Source organism: Oryza glaberrima, chromosome 6 (assembly GCF_000147395.1).
Source record: "Oryza glaberrima chromosome 6, OglaRS2, whole genome shotgun sequence".
Classification (NCBI taxonomy): Eukaryota; Viridiplantae; Streptophyta; class Magnoliopsida; order Poales; family Poaceae; genus Oryza; species Oryza glaberrima.
In genome coordinates this window covers 11017488-11026265 of record NC_068331.1, presented here as the reverse complement: position 1 = coordinate 11026265, position 8778 = coordinate 11017488, and the positions used below count along the sequence as shown (strand labels likewise).

General features: G+C 44.5%; 1 long non-coding RNA gene across 2 annotated transcripts; it reads right to left on the bottom strand.

Moving 5' to 3' along the window:
- Nucleotides 1-2273: 2273 nt before the first annotated feature.
- On the bottom strand, nucleotides 2274-4471 carry LOC127777872 (uncharacterized). 2 transcript variants are annotated; one of them, XR_008018382.1, is made up of 4 exons: nucleotides 4260-4471; nucleotides 4041-4110; nucleotides 2810-3004; nucleotides 2274-2581 (listed from the first exon to the last, which is right to left on the bottom strand). It is a non-coding gene; the product is annotated as an uncharacterized LOC127777872 (long non-coding RNA). The 2 variants fall into 2 exon arrangements; XR_008018381.1 differs by having other exon boundaries at nucleotides 2810-2991.
- Between the last annotated feature and the right edge of the window lie 4307 nt (nucleotides 4472-8778).

The following is an 8778-nucleotide window of genomic DNA, read 5'->3' as shown; positions in this document are numbered from 1 at the left end:
CGACGTGAGGTGCAAATACTAGATTCGCTTGCCAAGCCAATAAGTGAATATCGACCCGATCTAAGCCATGTGGTAAGCGATACACTTCCACTTGTACAATTCAAATCGATTTTGCCATGTTCTAACCGTACCGACGTTGCACAAAACTTCCCTGCTGCTAGCTATCAAGAGAGGATTACACAGGACAAATAATCAACACCCACAGTTAAAACATGATTGGCCTGATTTCGATATTACGTAATGCGAATACAACAAAGTCCAAAAATTTCCAAAGCAAGGAGACTAGTGGGTGACTCATCAACTCTTCCACGTGATATTTACATTTTTCAATTACGGTAATGTGTTAACCTAACGACTCAATTCTTGTAGTGTCTCGTGTGGCCTATACACCCTTAAGTTCATGGAACATTGGAGCGGATCTTATCTCCCAGAAATTCAAATACAGGCAACTACATCGAACTCTATTCATATATTGCACCAATGCTTCCCATTGTGAAAACCATTGAAAATGCACCGCCTTTACATTATGCAGAAGGATATGAAAACATTTCGACAGGACTTAGCAGGAATTTTGATCAAGTCCGAACTGAACAAGATTAAAGACTATCCACTGCTACAAACCACAATATAAATGGATTCTCTGTAGAACATTTACTTTAATATGCTCTCTTCCCCTTACTAAAAAATTTAGATACTCCTTGGGTATTTGACTCGTCCCAAACGTTGTTTCCTTTTGAGATAATTTTCATAGTTGATATTTGTACCCATTTTCTCCTAACTAAGCTATGTTCGGGTCACAAACAGGAAAGCACACACATAAGGCTGATAAAATGGAAAGCCACAACAATCAGATAACCAAATAACAAGGATCATTCTATTTAAGGTCGGAATAGTAATGAGAAGGAGCGGTATATGAAACCTTACAATTCGTGATGACTCATGGCGGTAAGCTGTCCACGTCACATATGTGCATCTGCTTCTATGTCACACCTGTACACCGAGAACCCCTTTGCCGGCATGCAGATCCACTTCACGCACGCCACCGTCTTGCATACTGACCCTGCTCCCAACCATTCAACCAAATAATCAAAAAAACAATACAATGGATTGAAGAACAAACAACCATTTTCTGCAATAATCGGGAGAAAGAGTAGGCTTTTAGAGGGGCTCACAGGGGAGATGAAAACTTTGGGGAGGGCCACCCTTGGTCGTCAACGACAATACGAGGAGCAGCATCATAGCTGCCCCGCCACAGCTGCATCCCGCCGGCAAATCGCCACAGCCACACCCGAGGTCGCTGGAGGCCGAGGAGGCGGATGGGGCAGAGAAGGCCGCGAGGCCGCTAGAGGCGATGGACGCTACGAGGGAGATGGACGAGCGACGGAGGCGACGATGGAGGTGAACGGGAGGCTGAGAATGGCGTCGAAGGAGGCAACAAGGGCAGGGTAGGAAGACGACGGGGACGCAAGGGCACTAAAGGGGGAGGAGACACTGATGGCGCCAGAGGTGGAGAGGGCGGGGCCGACGGACAGTGACGGAGGGGGCGGGGGAGACGGACGGCGACGGAGGGAGCGGAGAAGGCGGCGAGTGCGGGGGTGGTGGACGGCGATGGAGGGGGTGGAGAAGGCGATGCAGGCGAGGGAGACGGACGGTGACAGAGGAGACGTACAAGGTGGCGACGGCGGGGGATACGGAAGGCGACAGAGGGGGCGAAGAAGGCGGCAAGGCTGGGGGAGGCGACGGCGTTGGAGGGGGAGGAGATGCCGATGGCGTTGGAGGCAACGGATGCGGCGAGGGAGAAGGATGGGCGACGGAGGCGGTGAGGGAGATGGACGGCGAGGGAGGCGGGGATAGAGGGGAACGGGCGACGGAGGAGAGGGATGGAGGGGAATGGCATCGATTAGAATAGGATAGAGAGAGGGTGTAGAGTTAGATATTGAAAAATTACGATAATACCCTACGTGAATTATTATCTGTGGACAAATATACCCCTTCACATTTCTACTACCATAAAATCTGGTGGGAGTAAAAGTAGATATCAACCCTACGATTAAATACAGTCAATGGCTTGGATTACTTTCTACTATAAGTAGAAAGCACCGGAGCGAGACTAAAAAATAAATTATGCATGATGAATTTAATGTAACCGATCGGTGTAGTATATTTTTTATAAAGTTGGTTAAACTTGGTCAAGTTTAAAAGAGGTTAGACTTAAGATAAATCTGAAGTGATCTACAATATAAAACAGAGTGTATTAATTATGTCCTTACGTGTTTGCACGTGTAAATCAAATATTAATTATGCTGTTGGTTGACACTTTACACCGCCGTAACCTTTGAGTTCACCATTGTGCGGCATGATTGTGTTCTCTTGATAGAATCAGTCGTGGACATGCATGTCCGTCGATCCGAAGAACTCACTCGATTCCCCATGATAATATGCGTCAACGTAAGGAAGTTCTTAAACTACACTATTACTTTGGCTAGGTGGAGTGTTTGCGAGTACCGGCCGGCCCTGTATCGTAACAACATAAGCACCGTAGCATTAATCAATCGAAGGAGGACCTGTTCGATCATCTGATCTGCATGCAGAGAACGTACAATTATTAAGATTAATATTAGTTCTAAAAAAATATTAATATTTATATAATAAAAGATTTTGCACGCACATGATAAACTACTGATGATCGTTTCAGTTCGTAGCAAAAGGAAAACTGATAATAATTCAGAAAAAAAAACAGCATTGATTGATCACGTAGCGATTGCTTCAATATTCCTAGCTAGTTCAATAGATATTGATGTGACCTTACCAAATACCAATTCCTTCGATCGGCTCACATTCTGATGTTATCATGTATCCCCCGGCTGGAATGGCTAGACAGATGAGCACGTCGGCTACAAAAATGGTCAGGTCTAGTACAGTACCGCTCCATGGAAATTGAACCGCAATGTAGAAGATCAGCAGTGCCAAGCCGATGATATTGAATGTCCACTGCATATATATGCTTGCATATAGAAATTAGCTAGAAACATCAGGTATATAAAATCTCAAAATTAAAGTACATATATATAACCCGTGTCCCCAAATTAAAATCGATTTCCTTTTAGATTGAAATTGAGGGTTAGTCCTCTCTTGACAGACATGTTGGCATGCAGTCGTAATTAATTACTTCCTCCGTTTTATAATGTAAGACTTTATAATATTGCTCATATTTATATAGACTACAAAAAATGCCCGTGCGTTGCAGCGGGTGGAGACTATTTTAATTTTATTATTGTTATATGGTTTAATTAAGATGAAAATCACTTTGAGAATTCGCTTGGATATATGTTTTTCTAGAAAATCATAAGTTGCAATTAGGAGTCCGATCATCACAAGTTAGAATACGAGTTTTTTAAAAATATTTTTTTCTACGACTCCGTCTGTATTTTCAAAAGAGAACGAACTTAGAACTTGACTCAAATACAGATCTACATTTCCAAAAACAAACGAACTTAAAAACCGACTCATATACGGATGACTTATCAAAGTACCGGCAAAAAACAACTTCAATTTTTTATAATAGTAGAGATATAATATATATATATATATAATAGGTAAAGAAATACAAATATTACATATTCAACTGGTGAATCAACGAAAGAAAAACAATGAATCAACTTTAATTTTTTATAATAGTAGAGATATATTATATATATAATAGATAAAGAAATACAAATATTACATATTCAAATGGTGAATCAACGAAAGAAAAACAATGAATACACTTAAAAGTGGCTTAGTGAAAAGATGCACAACACAAACGTACATGAAAAATGCATGGGTTGATAAAATTATCAAATTCATCATAAATCATGTATAATATCTTATCCCATTTATTTATACCAACATAAAGTAGAGAATTCAACAGAAAAAATAATTATTAACTATTTAGCTGGGCAGGAGCAGAACCAGCCAAGACAGGTAGGAGCCCAAGAGGCCTACGGCGATCGACAGATGGCCCAGCTGGTAAAAAAAAATCAGGACTCAAGAGCGCTTACTGCCTTCCTCGGTCAGATGCAACAGCGCCTGTACATCTCCGTCTCCGAGCGACGTGCGGGCGTGTGGCAACTGTACCAATGCGACGACGGATAAAAAATCGGACAACGTACGAAAATTTGAGGAAAAAACATCTTAAACTTTTATAATACTAGAAATGTTAATGAATCTAGATTCACAGTCTTACAAATATATTTTAATCCAACAGAGAGAAATTATACCCTGATGGCGGTAATCATCCAGGCGGCGACACGGATGGTGGGCGTGTCGTCGGAGATGCCGTTGATCCGGCCGGAGCTCCGGGCCAAAACGCGGAGGTCGACTTCCTCCGCCGCGGGCCGCGGCGGGGCACGCCCTTCTTCCAGCAGCCTGCATATGAGATCTTGGTGCGCCGCCGCTGTCGGCCTAGCTGCTGCTGCTCCGACGTCGTCGTCGTCGTTAGTCATCACCATCAATCATGAGGAGACTGGAGATCGATCTCTCGGTCGACACCGTTCACGTACACCGATCGGATCGCGGCGTGCAGCATATGTAAGATGACGTACGACGTGTGTAACGTACGGGAGCTAGCTAGTTAGTTCGTGTTGGACTTGGCGAGCTAGTTCAAGTTGGACATTGATTACGTTAATTACGTCACATATCCTATAATACTAATCTCCACTTAGTGTAGTTATTAGGGATTTTCCTGAGATGCGGTTAAGCCACGTCACTCTTTTATTTTCAGCCGTTCGATCAAACGCTCGCGAACGGTTCTATCGCACTCCATCACACAGCGCATGTCCTTTTGCCTCCCTCCGCCGCAGCCGCTGCCAGGTGCACTCGCTTTCTCTCCCAAATCGCGCGTTGCTTCCCCCACCACCCCGCGCTCACACCAGGACGCGGGCCCTCCCTCCAGCCGCGCTCGCTTATCCCCCATCCCCAGCGCGAGCCAGTCGCGGGCCCGCCATCCTCGCCGCGCCACGCTCGGTTCCCCATCCCTCGCGCACTCTGCTGCCAGCCGCGCCGCTTCTTCATGTGGACCCTTCCAGCCTGTTCGCATCCTCGGTGTGGAAACCGCCCGTCCGCCCCCACTTAGAGCAGGTACAATAGCAGACTATTAGCCAGCTGCAAACATATTTTAATGGGATAAAATATGAGAGAAGAGCAGTGGCTACAGATCTTTAGCCAGCTGCAGCACGGACTCCAAGACGCAATGTGTATATGACAGAAGAGACCATATACTAATAGTACAGTTAGCAACTATTGTATGAATTGGCTATAGATTAATTGGAGTTAGTAGTGTGCTATATTATTAAACTTGCTCTTAGTCCCGTCTATTCATCTTCATCTTTGCTAACCGGCCGGCGATTAGCATCAATAGGGCCTCCTTCGAATCTTCTTTATGTACGGCGATATGCATGACAGTGTTTGGTACTAATCCTGTACTACGATGTGCGAAAAAAGTGGTCTGCAGCTTCTCCTCCAGATCCTGACAAGAACATCCGTGGATCGATCTGCTCGGCCAACAAGCAGCTTCTCCTCCCCTCCATAGAAGCATGTCTCTGGATTGATCCTCCATACAAGCACACCCCTAGATTGATCTGTCGGGCCAACAAGGAGGTTGTTCCGCTGCTTGCCGATCTCAGTTGTTCAAGTGTAGGTTATTTCTCTCATCCTGCAGTAGGCATTCCAATTTATTCACGATTCAATTATTAATTTCCAACCAATTTCAGTATCCTAGATCTGTCTGCTCTTTTTCCCCTTTACATCAGTTTGCATTAGCATACTATAATCACTCTCTTCAATTTCTTCACAGATTAATTAATTACTTTGATTTTGTCATGGGTTTAATTGTTATTGGATTGTACAACTATTGGGGGAAATTTCTTCGACGGTAATACATAACACTATAATCCTTTTTTATTGCTAATTATTCCATTTCTATATTATGCTCCTTTGTTTTTCCCCTTTTTAATTCATTTTGTAATCATTCAGGTTACCTTTGCATCTGTCAAACAGCTTTATATTTTTATGTTGGTTTTTGTATTCGGTAATGTAGCGCTGGAAACTCTTTTTATCCGCAGCTCATTTGTAAACATGCATGATCTATCTCGCTGACTTGGGGTAAACGATGACATAAAAATGACTGCAGATTATTCCCAATTTATCAAATGGTTGGTGATCCTTTAGTCAGCCCTGTGATTACACACGCAACTGTGTGATTCAGTGAAGTAATGATTGGGATGGATTTTTTTTAGGCAAAATTTGCTACAAGATACCGAAAGATTGCGGTTTTTGCTGTAATACACCCGAAGATCTCGTCAACACTGTAAAAAAGTGATAATTAGCTGCTGGACACTTCTCCCATTATTTTATTATTTCCGGTCGAAAAGGAGAGAGAAACTTTGGTTAAAGACAAGTTTGCCCATGGGCTCACTTGTCAATCTCTCTTTCTCTGTTCTTCTTCTTCCTCTCTTTCGCCGTTCATCTCTTCCTCTTTTTCTCTGTCACGGCACACTGGGTAGAGCTCCACGGTGACGACGCGGGCGGGCGACAGCGAGGTGACGAGGTTGACGAGGCGGGCGGCGTGGGAGCGCGACACGAAGAAGTCGAGCCCGCCGCCACCGCGCGCCGCGCCGACGCGGAGGGCGTCGCCAGCAGCGCCATGGGTGACGACCTGCTGCTCGAGGTTGAGCAGCGTGCGGCAATGAGACGTGCGCTGCCGCACCTGCACGACAGTGGACCAGCGTATAATAAGTTAATAACAGCATATGGGTGAGGGAGTTTTATTAGCACAATCAATTGAATGGCACCGGTTTTTAGCTGGTGGAGGCTGGAACCATATAGCATTCGGAGCTAGCCTAGCGGTATTCTTCTCCTAGCCTTCCCTCCTCCTCCTCCTCGGTATATTCGTCTCGTCATCGTCGTCGTCGCCTCGGCGACATGGAGATGTGGCAGCAGCACCAGGCACCAGCAGCAACAGGAACAGATTGCGATGCAGCAGCAGCTGTACTTGCAAACCGTGAGGCAGCGCACGGCCGCGGCGGCCATCTCGCCGCTCACCTCGGCGGATATCGCGGCTGTTCTAGGCGAGCCACCGTCCCAGCCTCTGGTTCTATCCGGGTCCTGCATGGGAGGGGCCCTCGGATCGCCGTCGTCGACGCTGTCGTTCCTCACCACCGCGTCCAGGGCGGTGGCGATGTCGCCGTGCGTCGTTGCCGTCGACAGTGAACCCCGATGATGTGCCGCCGCTGCCATCCTGGCTCAGGCCGGCCGCCGTCGCGACTTTGCTCCGCCGCGAGGAAGAAGAAGGGAAAAGAAAAGACGAGAGAGAGGAAGAACAGTATCCAAGAGTATTTTGGTGCTTAGACAACTTTTTCTCTCTCCTTTTCTACTCGAAATAATAAAATAATGAAAGAAGTGTCCAGCAGCTAATTACCACATTTTTAAATATCCACGAGCAAATATACGATCTTCGGGTGTCTCGTATAAAGGCCACAATCTTTCGGTATACTTTAGCAAATTTTACCTTTTTTTATCAGATACAGCACGGTGTTCTTATATAGATGTTACTTTATGATCCTTCAGGCTTTAAGCTGCCACAAGTGGGCAGCAGCTTCACTTCACAAGTGGTCTGCAGCTTCTCCTCCAGATCCTGTACTAATTCTTTATATAACGATCATAATGGAAAGTGCCGGTTACAGTTTTTTAGGGTCACTGTCTCCGTTGATTTTCATTACCAATTGTCGAAACAAGATTTCGGCAATATTAAAAGGGGTGGCTATCAAGCTGGAAAAATAGATGGGTTTAGAGACAATGAATTTTATACAGGTTCAGGCCTTTTTAATCAAGAAGTAATACCCTACACCTGTCCGAATTGATTCCGCTGAGTGTATTATTGATCGTATGATCTGGGAGAAAAATTGTGCCCCTAGAGGCACCCAGACCCCTCCTTATATAGGGGAAGGAGTCCGTATTACAAAATACAGTCCATATCCCTAACGGAATATGTAGTTACAGATAAAATACAATCGTAACCGACTAAGATCTTGGATATTTCCTTGACATACAAGTTTAGAACTTAACCCGAGTCTTCCTAAAGATATTCTAGCTATACATGGCACCCCATACCCAGTCAGACTATACATGCCGTGTAGGTATGGGGTATCCATAATCTCCACAGTAGCCCCTGAGACCTTTACAGTCGACGAAATAGCCTTATCTCGAAACATAAAGTGATAATCCGAGTGCTTCAATTTCTTCTGTATTGATCTCCCAAGTACCAAAATCAAAGACTGTGAAGGTCTAAAAATAAGAAAAAACCGGGTGCATCGACTAGATGCACCTAATTAGGTGTAGCCCCCGACTATGTGATTAGTTAAAAAACTAAACAGATAGTCAAGATGCAAACTACATTCAACCAAGTGGTTTGACAACCGAATATCATATAGCAAAGCATATGCGGCGTTCAATAAAATAGCCAACCGACTGCTTTTAGCTTTAAAATACCAAAAATGAAGATATGAAAAGGCCTGAGTGAAAAACACTCTAAATATCCATAAGTTCACACATTTGATAAGAATCCGAGTAAAAACTCTCAAAAAGATCCATCAAACGTGATATAAATGTGATAACATAACAAGTGACGAGTCTAAATAGCCTAGGCTATGATTCACACCAGAGAAATAAGCATATAACATGCCGAGTGAATAACTGTTCAAAAACCAGTCATCTCAACAAAACCCGAACAGTCTTTGCAGC